Source organism: Lolium rigidum, chromosome 6 (genome assembly GCF_022539505.1).
Source record: "Lolium rigidum isolate FL_2022 chromosome 6, APGP_CSIRO_Lrig_0.1, whole genome shotgun sequence".
Classification (NCBI taxonomy): Eukaryota; Viridiplantae; Streptophyta; class Magnoliopsida; order Poales; family Poaceae; genus Lolium; species Lolium rigidum.
The window spans coordinates 260,750,221-260,762,876 of NC_061513.1; positions in this window are offsets into that span (position 1 = coordinate 260,750,221).

Genomic DNA, 12,656 nt, shown 5'->3' on the forward strand with positions numbered 1-12,656 from the left:
TTGTGTGCGGCGTCGCTAAACTCAGCACCGATGCCTTTGAAGGCATGGACTACTTCCGGCTCGGGGTGGACATCAAGTTCTATGTGACTACGTCAGCTGTCTCTGATCGACAGATGGCGCTAAGGAGTGACATGCTGTTGGTGTTTTGTTTCAAATCAATCAATATATATCATGAATTTCAAGTATTTGGAGTTTCAAAGTTCAACCGTTTAGCTTACCAGACGATGTTTGCTGAGCTGCAGCTGTACATGCGCTTGATTTCTCTTTGTGCTACTGTCTGTGATTTGGGACTTGGTCAAACAATTGAACCATTGGGTGCAGATTATTGCGATGGGGATCAGACCATGGGGCATCACGAACATGTGCAGAAAAGAAGACATGAGGAACTGATACACCAAGCGACGAAGACGTCTCTGGCTCCCTGCCTGGCATGCCATGGCGACATCAATGCACTGTACCTTCGGTGCCAGTGTTCTCATCTTAAGTTTTTTTTTCGAGGGTACCGAACGCTTTTCTATACCTAATAATAAAAGCAAAAGTGTTTCTTTGGTTTGGTTTGATCATCATTCGGTCGTCAACAGTTGGTAAAATTGTGTTTGGACCGGCGGGATCTTCTATCCCTATGTTAGAAGAGTTCATCTCTAACTGGAGGCCGACCAAGTTCCGAAAGCGGTGGCTCGCGCAGCGTTGTTCCCAAAAAATTATGAAACAACCTACAGTAGTAGGAGTTCGTCTCAGTGGGCGCTTTCGTACGTCTATCTATTCCAGCCTCCCCGGAGTTCTACTCTGGCCCGTAATTCAGTTTCCTAATTCAATCGCTAAAGAATAGGATACGTCGCGGGCATCGGTGTGTTTCTCTGTCCCACGATTCGATACGATTTCCAAATCAAGCTAACTCGCGGCGACATAAAAGGCGAAGAACAAACGAACCGTCCCGCCCACGATCTCTAAACTCCACGGAACCGCAGATTCGATTACCGCAGAAACTTTGGAACACAAAAAGTGTGTCTTGCACAACAAACGCGAAATAAATCCGGCGGAACAAGCCTGCGGCAGGAGCTAGGGTGAGACATCGCAGTGCTTGGCGGAGGTCGAGCACCATGGAGCGGTGGTGCGGCTGATGTTAGCGAGTGCTGCATCGCGTGGGTGCGGGGTGGTCTAGCGAGCCCATATTTCCTATCATATCCAACTTCCTGCATCCATGTCCGGATGCGAACGGGATCAGTTGTTCCTGCGGGCCCAGCTCCGACGATTACCGTGTTAATGTGTTGTTCTGATAATTAATGATTTATTCTGATTAGCATCATTTGGATTTTCACGATTACATGATTTAAATTCTTGGGTGATTTTTACTACTCCCTCTATACCCAGGGCTATTACGTATTTCAAGAAAAACTTTGGCTACTAATTTGGTCAACAAAATATAAGATGTATATCATAAAAGTTATATTATTTGAAATTTCTTTTGAATATAAATGTAATGGTATAATTTTTGCGGCATATATCTCATATTTTATTGACCAAATTTTTAGTCAAACTTCTTACTCGAAATGTGCAATTACCATGTAAACTGATATGGATATAGTATTACATGTTTAATATTATATAATTCTCACTATTGCACAATGCAAAAGACAAAACAATAACTGCAAACAATTTAGATTGGATTGACCTACGAATTTAAAAATATAAAATGTTAATACTTTTTTGCTTAATTAATTCAGCACCGTAGCAACGCACGGGCTTTGTACTAGTCTTACATATAAATATAGCATCACATCCTATCTGTACACGGCGCTATTCTTTGGTCATCTTTTAATCTATCGAGGTGAACCATCGAGATGCCGCTGAACAGACCGCTTGGCAAATCCTAACTGTCACACATCATTTTCTATAACGCAGTTATTCATGGCGGCTTGTATATATAGTCAAAGCGCGAGACGGCTAGGGAGACATTTAGGCATGTGACTTGACGTTTATAACCGCAAGGTAATGTCTACACTGTTGTAGTGCACCAAAGGAGAAACTCTACAGAAACAAGTTAGCTTCTTTTCGGAATCCAGTCCTTCTAGGGTCCTTTTGAGACAACAAGAGGTATATGTAGCATTGTATTTTAAATGGGAACTTTTGGAATAAAACTTCAGTAATAACTTTGGGAGAGGGTGTAGCAAGAATACGTGTGATAACAAGATTACGCACCCAAATTTACTCTTGTGCACATTATCGGGGTTGCCATGATAAATGGCTTGCACATTATTCCCATTATTGGTTTCTGTTAAGATAGTAAAGAGGATCCAAATAAGATGAACCAGACACATTTTCATTAGCAGCTTTGTTAACTTCAAAGAAGAATGAACCTACATATTCCCTCTTCCGCAACAAACTTAGTCTTGGGATATTGATGAGGTTAGCTCCTTACACCATTTCTATTGTATCGTCGGACACAACACACGTCTTCTTTGCAATAGATAGGCTTTTGCTTACTCAAAATCTCTTAGATTTTCTTCCTTCACATCTGGAATTTGAGTATGCCTTCTTACAATTATGACTTCAACCATTTTATTCTTCAACAGAAATGCCAAGAAAGGGTTTATCATCATGGAAAATCCCAAGATGAACCCGAATGCATGTGCACCCGTTTTCTCTAATATTAGAAAAAATGTTATTTGAGAATCTCAAAAAAATTAAATAATTTTTCCATGTACATATTATGTTGATACTTACTTGTGTAAGTTTTCATGGAAAAATACGATTGTATGTGGCCTACATGAAAGTGACAAAATGTTCAAATGACACTATAATGATTGGTTGTGTGCTGTTCACAGAAATAGGAAAATCCATTTTCATATTTACGTGTAGGTAATACACGGTCGTTCTTGTATGCCAAAATCTGCACAAATAAGTGTCAACATAGGATATACATGCATGCATTTTTCAAGTTTTTCTGAAACTTTGAAATAGCATTTTTTTGGAATTTTTCATAATAGGATTCATGTGCACTTGGGTTCACATCGTCCGCGTTCATCTTATCATCATTGATAACAAAATACACATCTAAAGCTTTTCAGGAAGCAGCCTCTCCGTTAGTTTCATCAGAACACACACAAGATAAACATTTGATTGGGGTTCAATCTTATTCTTATACTATGAGACTTGAGATTGTTTGGTATAACATAATTCTGCATCTTTCCATGATTCACATAGTCACAATTAAGTGACTCCTTTCCCTGCTTCCTCTTGAGATAATCAAGATTTAGCTCTTCATACTCATAACTCAACAAAAACAGGTGACTACAAAATGTTTTGTCATCGGTCGGAAAAGTCCGGTTTGAACCTGGGTGCATGTGAACCCTAGTTAGAAATGCATTTTTCAAATGTTAAAAAATTCTGAAATAAAAATATCCGGGTACGTACGCATATTTCATGTGTGCGTAGAAAGTTTTCGCGGAGAAACCACTTTTTTATTTCATAATCTAAAAAAGACAAAATACGTCACATATATACTACTATATAGCCCTGCAAAATTTCACTTTTTTGCCGAGACAAAATAAAAGGTTTTTTCGTCACGAAACTCATGTCTAGGGCACATATTTGAGATCATCTGGAAAATCATTTTGTGTTTCGATTTTCAAAACATGTTTTGACATCACAAACGGAACTTTTCAAAAAGTGGGTTCACATGCCCCCATGTTCCATATATGCACACTCGTCACCGGTCCCCATAAACATTGATTTCACACGATAGTTGACCAATAGCAAGTGGAACTCATGGATTCACTTATGCCGCTGATTGATGGGCGTACTTTTAATCAATAAGGCAGGTACTATTGTATGAAAACTAACTTCTTAGGTATCAAATCAATGTATGCGGACTTAATGAAATGGACACACCTGTTTTCTTAGAAAATATCTCTGGAAATTGAAAATCCCACTAAACATAAAGGTATTTATGTGGTTCCTAAATAAACAAAAGTGCTACTTACACACGATTATTAGCTAAAATAAATTGGAAAGGGAGTAAGAAGTGTTGTTTCTGTGACTCAGAAGAGAATGTGAATCATCTTTTTTATTTCTTGTCCTCTTGCTATATTAATTTGGATAATTGTTTATGGTAATATGATATTACACGACCAACCAATATCATAAATATATTTGCAAATTTTCTGAATGGTATCGACAACAAAATTAAGACTAAAATTTGCATTGGCATTTCAGCTGTATGATGTCGATATGGAATTGTAGAAACGATATTGTGTTTAACAGTAAGGATTCGTCTGTCTTTTTGCAGGTTATCCATAATGTTGTACACTGGATTCAGCTATGGTATTTCCTTTCCCCGGAGGATTAGCGGGAATACATGATTACTAGATATAACCGGCTTCTGATAGTTGCACAAGATATCTTCTACCAGGCTAACTAGCGGTATGTTAATGGGCTGAAGATATTTAAGCATATAAGTTATTGGCTACTATTTCGATGGTTGATTTTTGTATCAATCATGTCTAATCCATGATTTGTAAACTTTAACTCTATGATACTGTTTAATAAAAGGCAGTTTGCAGACCGGGGAATTCCAGCATTTCAAAAAAAAAAAAACTCACTCAAGAGTAAGCTATGCGGGAGATCAAGATGATTTAACATGAGATTTCCAAGCTCATAAGTTAAGCTCTCACAATTTTTCATCTCATTAACAAGCAACCTTTCTTGCCTCTCACAAACATTAGCCGAAGCATCATAAGAGAGCAAGTCATCTTCCAATTCCTCACTGAGTTGATCATCTTCACTATCACCATAGTGAGTGGAAGATTTTACCTTAGAGCATTTTGCCATGAAATATGATGCAGTGTGATTGTCCTTCTTGGCACATTGAAGATATAGCGTGCCATTGCGGATGTAGCAATAGTGCTCAACTGCTCATGGCAACACCACCTTCTTCTTCATCACTCTCGGCTCCCAGAGTTTCTATGGAAGTTTTTTTTAGACCTGACATAGCCCCACAACAGAGAAGAAGGCATTTCGAATTGGCAATCTCCAAATCGTTGTTCTCGATCAGAACTAAGCTGTTCTCAGTGTATTGCTTATTAACATTTCTATTCATTTATACACTCCACGATTTGGTGCTGAATTGTACGCATCTTACAATGTTACAAATATGCTAATTAAATCATTGGTGGTATTGTGTTGGTATTTAATCATGCTCTTGACAGCAACATTTAGGTACACAAATGCCGGCGAGTGCTGGCTAAACTGCTTGCGAATTGCGATGATGGATGCAGAAGCTATAGTTAAATCATTTTTTCATGGAACGGCGACTTCTAGTCATGCTTTTGAATAATTTTAATTGTTTTGCTCCTTCGAATATATACATAGGCAGCATTGAGCAGGACCCAGTAGTTCTGTAGCAAAGTCATGCATGGGTTCTTCGATATAGACATCCTTGTTGAACTATGCATAATTAATTGAACACATACATACCTTCATATATGCATGCATGTCGACCGGTTGGTCGTCTTCAAGACAAAATCACTGGACCTACACTGCAATGGAACATGTTATTTAAGGTCAGATCAAGTAGTTAGTTTCCTGGTCATCTGAAGGATTGAAAAGACCAGTCGGTCAGGTCAAGAAGGGCAATGAACTAATGATGACAAAGCGAGCTTGCCCTAGCTAAAACAGCACACGTTGCTACGTGTACCCAGCTATATGTTGCTACGATGCTAGCGATCGATCGACCTTGCTAGCTAGGTTGTTATCTGACTGACACACGCAGACCAATTATATGGTAGTTACGATGAAGGTCCAATCTAAATATATGCATCTACAAGCTAATGCCCCGTGAACCTCACAAAAATTTCAAAGATATGATCAGAAGCTAGTAGTGCATAGTGCTGAAGTGCATGCTCACGGAGGTTGAAGTGTTGAACAATCGATGTGCACAGCAAGTGCATGCACCCTTGGTTGGCTAACATGAAAAGAGTAATTACCTTAATCATAATCTTTGCCTTAAACTTGTCATGGCAACGTCCAAACATAGGTTTTGTCTTTTTAAAGAGAGTGCAAACTTCAGTGGATTGAAAATGACACTGAAGCTGCACTTTTCTAATGCATGAGAAAACCTCTATCACTTGAAGACATTGAGATACCCTAAAACACCACACGTCATGTGTTGTGGAATGGAGTTTTCGTAAGCACTCTCTCGGCCCCCGGTATTTCCGGTGCTTACGCACGTACTTGCGTAGCTATTTGCAAACTTTTCTCTCTTGATCTTTCTTAATCGATATAATTATAAAATCGCATTGTGTCGTTCCACGGATCGATCGGCCGCTGTAGACACACCTCTGGCTGTTATGAGCAATAGACTACGGTTAACGAGTAAACTACTCCCTCTATTAACATGGACGGATCCACCACAGGTCATGGGTGTGCAGATGAACACTCAAAAATTTCTCAAAAAAGTTATATGCATATACTGTAGATACATAGTTCACGTATCACTTACAGTATATTTTTAGCACATCTAGCTCACACTTTCTCTTCCAAATTGGGACGAAATCTTGAATTAGCAAATACTTTGCGTCCATAAATAAGGGTACTTTTAGCTTTTGTTCCAAGTCAATTCTTTTAAAATTTGACTAACTTTAGAAAAACATAATACCATTTATGACACCAAATTTTCAAGATGTAGTAGTTCATAGTAATACCGCTTTGATGTCATATATGTTGGTACTCTATTCTATAAAGTTAGTCAAATTATATATTTCTTTAGCTTATGACCAAAGCTAGAAGTACACTTATTTGTAGACGGCATTGCCAACTAGCCGAAAGCAATTAGTTTTGGTCGACGCCAAAGCAGCATCCAGCCTATGCTTGAAAGAGAAAAGAGTTGCAGCATGTAACCAACGTTTCCAAATCGAGTAGCGACCAGCCTAGGCGGTCCTCCATGGCTGTGATGTCACCGGCGTCGGCCAAGTAAAGGAGGGAAAAAAGAAAGCCAATGCGCCGGGCTAGGTGGAGGAGGGATAAAAGGAAGCCGATGCACCGACAACGGTAGGGGTGCAGGGAAGCCAAACCAATCAACTTCTAGCCTTCCAAGCTATGATGGATTATATTGTTGTATATTGTATTTTTTATTTACTTTTTTGCATGTTTTTGTAATTTTTTAGATAATGTTGCTACAATACCTGATTTTAGCTTTTAATGGGGTGAAGGAGTGGACTATTTTAAGTTTTTCACCTTATACTTTGTGATGGTTGAAATTTGAACACCAAATTTTTTGTTGCCGTAGCTTTAATTAAATTTGGTCTAGATATGTATGTATCTAGACGCATTTTACCATATGGGTTTGCTTATTTCAGAAAAAAAAAGTTACGTAATTAATTTTAAAGTAAGGAGTGTTTAAAAGTCACAACAAAATAGGTTGATATGTATGTATCTGGACGCATTTTACTGTATGTATTCGCTTATTTTACAGAAAAGTTAAAATAACTAGGTTAAGAGAGAGAGAGAGAGTATTTTAATTAAAACCACATATATAAATAGGTTGCTAAGAAGAAGGTTGTCGGTCGAGATAGACGGTTAGTTCGGCCGGTTCCATCAGTACAGACACGTGATCGCCTGCGCGCACTGATCGACACTGTCCGGCCTGACCTTCATACAAGTTGGCGTGACACGCACATATACGTGCAGTGTGACTGTGTGAAGCTACATACGTGTAGTCTAGCTCCTGCACAGTTCTCTTTTCATATCCCAACATGCACAGTGCAGTGCTCAGCCATTGAGGCCCCCAGCGGCCTGAAAACGGAACTGCTCACGGACAAGCCGGTCGCAACGGCCGTCCGGTACATCGATCGATCGATCGGCGACGACGGCGGCCCACATATCCACTGCACCCATGCATGCAACGCGTGTGTAGTTTATTAGGTGCGTTTTGTTGTCGTTCTTGTGCAGCCATGCTCCAAAACAACACACGTTCTTGCTCAATAGAGTCTAATCCGTTAGAAATGTTGCAAAAGACGTAGTTCTCATTTCGTTTGGTGGTTTGGGCTAAAATTCCTGGATTGTGAAGAGATTTTAGGCTGGTTGTTTGGTTATGATTGCGTTCTGCATGTATGTGAGGCTGCCATGTGAGGGCCCAACAGTCTGGCACTGAAATCTAACGGAATCTTCACGCGCTTCCGTCTCCAACGGGCCTTTCCCCGGAGAAATGCCCGATTCAGACGTAGTTGTGGAGCCTGGCCCGATGCCCTTTTCGAGTGCTTTAAGGTTCGTGATGTGCAGCCTGTTTTGGCCCATGATATTTGGTTGCCCACGAAAAAAGAAATCTTTCTCACCTCATGCAGTCTACCAACTTTCATACAGGCTAACACACGCGCACTTAGTCGACCGAGGGAGGCAAACAAAATCACATATTCGGTAATTAAGAACCAACCAGATTAATTAGGAGAGCAGTGGCACCTAGCCTTGATATTTTGATTTCTTATAAACGACGAGGTATATTTTAGTGAGAGGTGATGTCGATAGCGAGATGTATGTTCTGACATCCTCAATCTCAATACCCGCCAGATCAATTTCTTGTAACGAATCTCTTGAATGTCCTCATATAGGTAGGGTGTATGCGCGTGGTGTGCGATATAGAGGTGAATGTATATACGTATCTACAAGCATCTTTTTAAATTGTTAGCTATGCGCTTCGAAGGAATAAAATTCCCACATTGCTTCCGATGATTTGGATTACATTATATAGATGTCATCTTTGCCACCCTCGACCCGTTCCTAGAGACGCATACGCCATGTGTGTTTTGTGCATGCATGTATAGACAAATGGATAGTTTCGTCGGTGTGCCAATCAGTTTACACTGGGTGGACAGGTAGAGATGCCCTAATGAGTAATGAAACTATCCATCCAACAATGCAGTGATCGATCTCGGTCTCGGGCTCTCAGCGACCGTCACAACTCACACGCGAGGCCGTAGGTACCAACACGAAGTTGATGGAACGCGTTGCTGAACTGAACAGCAGAGTATTTTTGCATGAGATGTTGAAAATCTCACCCGGTGTATGTGTGACGTCATGTCGAGCCGGCCTTCTCGAGCAGACCTAACCGGCGGGCGATGCTGGACCCATTAGCGTGTGGAATTTGGCCCTTGGGGAGGAGACGCAGAGCCTCTGAGATAGGCTGCTCTCCGTGCCACCTGAAATTCAAGCCTGAAACGTGTGTAAGCCCTTCTGGGTATTCATGAGAATGGCTGCAGTGTAACCGGGTTGGATGGTTTAATTCTTAAATCTGGGTTAGATTAGTTCGGGTGGAAATGGGCATAGTCTGTCGGCAGTTGGGTTAAGTTTAGGTTCGTGAGGAAAATAGTTGGGTTTATCTGGTTATGGGTCCAAACAGTTCTGGGTTGAATTGTTTCAAACTTTGGTTAAGATCTGGGTTTCTTTTTTGCAAATAAGACCCGTTTTTTCGGGACGGCTCTAGCTAGGCAGTTTTGTTTTATTTCAGCTCACGTGCATGAAAGGAGCAGACAGTTTTGCGAGTTTTTTTTTTTTGAGGGAACATCAGCACTCTACTGTGAAGCATTATTAATCAAATAACAGATACATTGATTAGCAAAGCGACAATAAAACTCGGCCAATCATCAACCCAAACATTCACGGGTGTGAATCCATCTCTCTCGCGCAACTAGAAAAGGTAGAGCATTGAACATAAATATCATCATAAATTGTAGCACTACGGTAGATGAAAAGTATCGATTGTAAAGCTTCAATAACCTTCAAACTGTTCGATTGGATGATTATACGATAACATCCGATCTCGTTGGCTAGTGCAATACCCTACTGATACCCAGTGGCGGAGTCAAAAGGGTGGAAGGGTGGGGCGGGGCCCACCCTTAGATTTGGTCCAGCCCATATGTCTTATATAGAAATAAGAAAAAAAAAAGCCCACCCAAGTTAGGTCTACCCCACCCTAGCAAAATGGGCTGGATTCACCACTGCTGATACCTCTTGCCTCGTCGTATTTGCATCAATCTCTTAGTGAATTGGGTTCATAAGCGGACCCAGGAAAATTTTGAAGCCTGGCCAAATAAGCTTAGTGTGCTATTTTTGTATCAAATACATGTAAAATAGGGACGAAAATAAGCCTGTCGGCCGGCTGGAAGCCTGGGCGGCCGCCCGGGCAGGAGGGATGCTAGGTCCGCCTATGATTGGGTTGTTACATGCAACAATGAATCTCCTTGCACTCCAATTCCACCTGAGTGAGTCTCTGGATCATAACTAGCATCTACATTTATCAACACAAAAAAAAAATCTTGGGTTACTCTAGTTGCTCAATCTCTTCTCTATTTTTTTAATTTTTTTGAAATGGGAGAGCCCTAGCATCTGCATCTTAGCGATGCATGGGACTTTTATTTAAACTTTACTGAATTTTCCTTCATAGCTCTTATATTATTAGTAACAATTATTCGAGTTGATAGTGTCGCGTGGATAGCCGATGGTACTTTTGTCATCAACAAATTATCTTCGCATCCACCATATGTACCAAGCAAACTTAAGGACCGTCTCCTTTATCTTTTTCTCTGTATTGTTTCAAATGATCAGTTCCTCCAGTACTGCACTTCCTGATCTGTCAACATGTAGATCATCTTCAATTCTGTCAAAATGCCCTAGCTTGATCCACACTTACTTTGCCTCTCCACACTCAAAGAGAGTATGTCTAGTATCCTCACTATGGATGTTGCAACGTGAACATTGACTTGACATCGGAATATGTCTGTTTGCTAGTACACAATCATGGTAAGATTCCGTGTAAGGATTTCCAAGTGAATTTTTTTAACTTTCACTGAAACTAAACTCTTCCAAAGATTATTCCACACCAGATTTATACTTGATTGTCCGGGTACTTGTAAATGTGATACTTTAGTTCCAAACTGGTGATTCCACTCTCCATGGTAAGCTGACGTGATAGAAAACAAAGAAGTTATTGTATACCTCCATGTCACAAAATCCTCAACACAATTTGACGAAAGCGGTATTGCGAGAATCTTGTTGATATCCAATACACTGAAATTTTCTCTTAGAATCCGTTCATCCCACTCACCCGTGATAGGACTAATTAGTTCATCAACTTTGGTCAAAATACAACTTCCTTTTTGGGTAGTAACCTTCCCATCCTAGCTGCTAGGTATCCATGTATCAGCCCATATATCTATTTGTGATCCATAACCAACTGGCCAAATACAACCTCTTTTGAACGTTTGGGCCCCAGCTAGTATATTTTGCCATGTAAAGGAAGCCCCACTCTTCATTTTGGCATTCAAAATCTTACCATCGGGACAATATATTGCCCTTAACCTCTCGCACACAAAGACTTAGACTCACAAATTAGACGTCACACCTGTTCAGCCAACATTGCAAGGTTAAAACAGTGAGGATCTTGAAATCCCAATGTTCCTCTATTCTTATGGATACATAATTTCCACCAGGCCACCAGTGTACTTTTTTGTCATTGACATCATCACCCCACCAGAATTGCGAGATTGCATCTGTAATTCCTTTGCATATATTTCTCAGAATATTAAATAATGCATCGCATATGTTGGTATTGCTTGTTCCGCTGCCTTCAAAAGTACTTCCTTTCCTCCCATTGACAAAAATTGTGCTTCCAACGTATTTGAAGCAATCAGTTCTATCCATCCCAACCATAGTTTGTAAGCTCAATTACTTATCAGAAATAGCTTCAGTTTGGATATCAAGAGTATTGCATACTTCCACTCGCACATCCGGATGTGTATTCGGGTTTAGATGACACTTGATTTTGCAACACTCACCAACTGCCCTGAAGATTCACAGTATGTATCTATAATATTCTTCAAACATGTTGCATTGTTCCCATTTTCCTTCATAAGAATAAGTGAGTCATCCGGGAACAGAAGATGTGACATTGATGGTACATCACATCACACTTTAACTGAAAGTATAGAGATGGTAAACCTAGAGGGGGGTGAATAGGTTTCTACAAGTTTTAATTCTTTCTTTGCAATATTAGGCTTTGCGGAATATAAAGGTGAGCCTAATGCAAACTAAGTGAAGCAACCTATATGAGGATACAACTAACTCGAGCACGAAGGCTCTCACAGGCAGTTAAATCACAAGTAAGGAGTTCGGTTAGAGATAACCGATAGCACGCGGAGACGAGAATGTATTCCCGTGTTCCCTTGCTTTGCAACAAGGTACGTCACGTTTGGAGGGGTGGAGGTGTAGGATAACGTTGCATAGAAAACAAAAAATTTTCCTACCGCGAACACGCAATCCAAGCCAAGATGCAATCTAGAAGACGGTAGCAACGAGGGGATGATCAAAACTAACCCTTGAAGAGATTCCAAAGCCTATAAGAGTAGGCTCTTATTGCTGCGGTAGACGATCACTTGCCGCTTGCAAAAGCGCGTAGAAGATCTTGATCACGATCGGTTCCGGCGCCACGAACGGGCAGCACCTCCGTACTCGGTCACACGTTCGGTTGTTGATGAAGACGACGTCCACCTCCCCGTTCCGGCGGGCAGCGGAAGTAGTAGCTCCTCTTGAATCCGACAGACACGACGGCGTGGTGTCGGTGGTGGTGGAGAAATCCGGCGGAGCTTCGCTAAGCGTGCGGGATGTGG